Raw genomic sequence first — 3,947 nt, 5'->3', positions numbered from 1 at the left:
TGAACGTGTCTCCCAAAGTTCCCGTGTTGGAAACTTAATCCCCGGTGCCACCGTGCTGGCAGGTGGGACTTTTAGGAGGTGACTAGGCTGTGCCCTCACGAATGCATTAGTGCTGCTATCGTGAGATGGGGTCAGTTACTGCGGGTGTGGATTCCTCACAGAGGATGAAGTCAGCCCCTTCCTCTCCCCTCTCACTGTCTTCCGCCTGCCCTCACAGACAGTGCGGCAGGAAGGCCCTCACCAGATGCCGGACTCTTGATCGTGGATTTCCCAGACTCCAGGACTGTGAGCCAAATTAATTTTTTTCTTTATAAATTACCCAGTCTCAGGGATTCTATTTGGCAGCAGGAAATGGACTAAGAGAAGGCCCATGGGATGAGGGTGGGACTGCAGTCCTGTAGGTCCCTGCAGGCATCCATCTGTCCAACCATATCAGAGCCTCCTTGTTCCTGTTACCCCTGCAGGGAAGCCCCTACCCACAGCAGCCTCTAACTCCTGACCCCAGGCTCTACCAGCCCCCTGACCCACAGTCCTTCAGCATCCCCTCCCTTCTGGGACAGGCTTCCCTGCACCCCAGGCTAGGCTCCAGGCATGTGGGGCTTATCCCCTGTTCCTCTGTCTGCCCATGCACAGGCTCTGGGTCAGTGCGGAGCTGCACATAGAGGTTTGTGTTCTCCCCTGGTGATGTCTGGGAAGCTGCCCCACCCTCCTGGGTTCCCTGAGTCCTCCCTGCCTATTTGTTTTATTTCCACAGTGTTTTCTTCAACAGCAAGGAGCCTGATTTTGGAGTGATGGCGTTGAGGACATGCTACCCCAGAACGTGGCACCTTGGCATCTGAGAAAACAGCAGAAGCAGGAAGGTCTCGCTAACCTTTTCCCTCTCTTCTCCCCTGAAGCAGGTCATAAGATCCTCATTCCAAAGGTCCTCTCCCTATTCATGGAGGATTGTCCTTATCTCTGAAGACACAGGAACATACAAAGGAATGTGAACAAACAGCTGCTGTGGTTTTAATGTGTCCCCCAAAAGGCATGTGTTGGGAACTGAATCCCCAGGGCAACAGGGTTGGGTGGTGGAGCCTAATGGGAGGTGTTTAGGTCACGAGGGCTCCACCGTCACTAATGGATTGATGCCGATTATGAAGGGGCTCAGGCTGTGAGTTTGATCTCTGCTCTCTCTCTCGCCCTCTCTTTGCCCTTCCATCTTGGGATGACACAGCAACAAGACCCTCACGAGATGCCAGCCCTTGATCTTGGACTTCCCAGCCTCCAGAACCGTGAGCCAATAAATTTCTGTTTATTATAAATAACCCAGTCTGTGGTGTTCTGTTATTACAAGACAAACTTTATTAGTCCGTTTCTGTTACTTATAACAGAATACCTGAAACTGGATAATTTGTAAAGAAATGGAATTTATTTCTTGCAATTTTGGAGGCTGGGAAATTTGCAGTCCAAGGGGTGCATCTCGTGAGGGCCTTCTTGTGGGTGGCCGTACAGCACTGCAGGGTGTCACATGGCAAGAATACCAAGAGCAGGCCAACTAACCTCCTCCCCTGCTCCCCTTATAAAGCCATCAGAACCACGCCCATCACAACCGATCACTCCATTAATGGACTCATCCGTTCAGGCAGGCACGGTCCTCACAATCTAATCACCTCTCAAAGGCCCCACCTTTCAAATACCATAATTGAATTTCCCACCTTTTTAACACTGTTACAATGGGGATCAAGTTTCCAATATATGAACTTTTGGGGACACATTTAACCCATAGCACAGACGAAGACAGAAAATGGGTACTGAGAAGTGGGGCTGTTGCTATAACAAATACCAGAAAAAGTGGAATTGGCTTTTGGAACAGGGTAATGGGTAAAGGCTGAGAAAATTTGGAGGTGCAGCCTAGAAAAAGCTTAGATTGCTATGAACAGAGTATGAAGGGCAATTTTGGTGAGGGCTCAGAAAAAGAGTAGAACTATAGGGAAAGTGTTAAACTTCTTAGAGATATCTTAAGGGGTCATGATCAGAATATTGGTAGAGGTACAAGCAGTAAAAGCCATGTGATGAAGCCTAGATGGAAACAAGGAACAAGGTAAGTGTACTAGTCTGTTCCTGTTGCTTATAACGAAATACTTGAAAGTGGGTGATTTATAAAGAAAATGAAATTTATTGCTTACAGTTTCTGAGGCTGGGAAGTCCGAAGTCCAAATTCCATCTTGTGATGGTGACAGTGACCCAGGGGTCTCACATTGCAAGACAGTAGAAGCAGAGAGAGAGAGAATAGAATCTTCTCTCTTCTTTTAAAGCCCTCAGAACCACGCCCCTGACCACCCTTGTTAACCCATTCACTACTGCACAGTCCTACAATCCAATCACCTCTTCAAGGCTCCACCTTTCAATTACCATAATACGATGTCCACCCTCTTAATAGTCATAGTGGGGACCAAGTTTCTAACACATAAACTTGGGGGATACAATTCAAGCTTCAGTGAGTTTGGGGGGGACATAATTCAATCCACTACATTCTGCCCCTGGCCCCCCAAAACTCATGCCTTTTTCACATACTAATACATTCATTTCATCCCCAAAGTCTTACCTTGTTTCAACTCAAAAGTCCAAAGTTCAAAGTCCCATCTGTTTAGTCAAAACAAATCATCTGTTTCCAAGATACAATGATGGGACAAGCATAGGGTACATATGCCCACTCAAAAAGGGAGAAATAGGCCAAAAGAAAGGGGTAACAGGTCCCAAACAAGTCCAAAACCCAGAAGGGCAGGCATTAAATCTCAAAGCTGGCAAATCATGCACCTTGACTGCATGTTCAGTGTCCTCTGCATGCTGGTGTGGGGGTTGGGTCCTCAAGTCCTCTGGCAGCTCTGCTCCTATGGCTTTCCTGGTCTCAGGACACACTTCAGCTCTCCCGGGCTGTGTTCCCCTCTGGTAGCTCCACAGGTCTGGGGTCTCCATGGCGGTCCTGCTCTCACGGCTCCACTAGGCATGGCGCTGATGCAGTTTTTCTGATGCAGCTCTGACCCCATGTTTCCACTCAGCTTTGCTCTAGCAAAGGCTCTATGTGGTGAGTCTGCCCCTGAGACACATCTCTACCTGGGTCCCCAGGCTTTTCTATACATCCTTTGAAATCAGGGTGGAAGATTGTGGAGGCTCCCAAACCTCCACAGCTCTGGCATTCTGCAAGCCTGCAGACCTAACACCACGTGGACACCGCCAAGGCTTCCAGCTTGTATTTTCCAAAGCTGCAGGTCGAGCCACACCTGGGGCCAATTTAGCCACAGCTGGAGCAGCCAAAGCAGCTGGGATGCTGGTGTGGGGAGCAGCTTCCCAAGTTGGCCCTGGGCATTGAGCCCATGGAGAGCTCCTCAAGCCTGTTTCCTAAGACCATTCTGTCTCCCTAGGCCTTTGGGCCTGTGATGGAAGGGTTGGCCCCAGAGGCTTCTGCAATCCTTCAGGGCCTTTTCCCCTTTTCTTGATTACCCCTTTCCTTTGTACTAATCTTAGCTAATGGTCGCTGGGCTGCACCACTGCATGCTCTCTGCTCCTGTACCACATGGCCAGGCTGCAAATTTTCCAAGTCTCTACACTCTGCTTCCCTTTTAAGTTCTGGCTTTATGTTATGCCTTTGCCACCATAACTCAGCGTAGGCTGTTACAAATAGCCATGCAGTTTCCTGAATGCTTTGCTGCTTAGAAATTTCTTCCACCAGATACTCTGGTTCACGACTCCTAAGTTCCAGCTTCCATAGAGTCCCAGGGCATGGACACAATGCAGCCAAGTTCCTTACCGGTTCGTAGCAAGGTTGGTCTTTGCCCCAGTTTCCAATAACTTTCTTCTTATTTCTGAGACCTCCATAGAAGGGTCTTTACAGCCCATATTTCTATCAGCATTCTGATCACCACCTTTAACCAATCCCTAAAATTTTCCCTGATTTTCTTGTTTTC

At 48.7% G+C, this 3,947-nt stretch overlaps 1 long non-coding RNA gene across 4 annotated transcripts in view; it reads left to right on the top strand.

Annotated features, from left to right (window-relative positions):
• The first annotated feature begins 214 nt into the window (after nt 1-214).
• The window catches only part of LOC103593386, a 33,186-nt gene continuing 29,453 nt past the window's right edge, over nt 215-3,947 (top strand). For all 4 annotated transcript variants that reach the window (XR_550746.1, XR_550745.1, XR_550744.1 and 1 more), the window contains exons 1-2: nt 215-285; nt 755-860. This is a non-coding gene — a long non-coding RNA (uncharacterized LOC103593386). The remainder of the gene's footprint in view (nt 286-754; nt 861-3,947) is intronic.

This window comes from Galeopterus variegatus, unplaced genomic scaffold (assembly GCF_000696425.1).
Source record: "Galeopterus variegatus unplaced genomic scaffold, G_variegatus-3.0.2 Scaffold1336, whole genome shotgun sequence".
Taxonomy (NCBI): domain Eukaryota; kingdom Metazoa; phylum Chordata; class Mammalia; order Dermoptera; family Cynocephalidae; genus Galeopterus; species Galeopterus variegatus.
The sequence above is the reverse complement of the archived record's forward strand: the minus strand, read 5'-3'. Positions and strand labels throughout refer to the sequence as shown.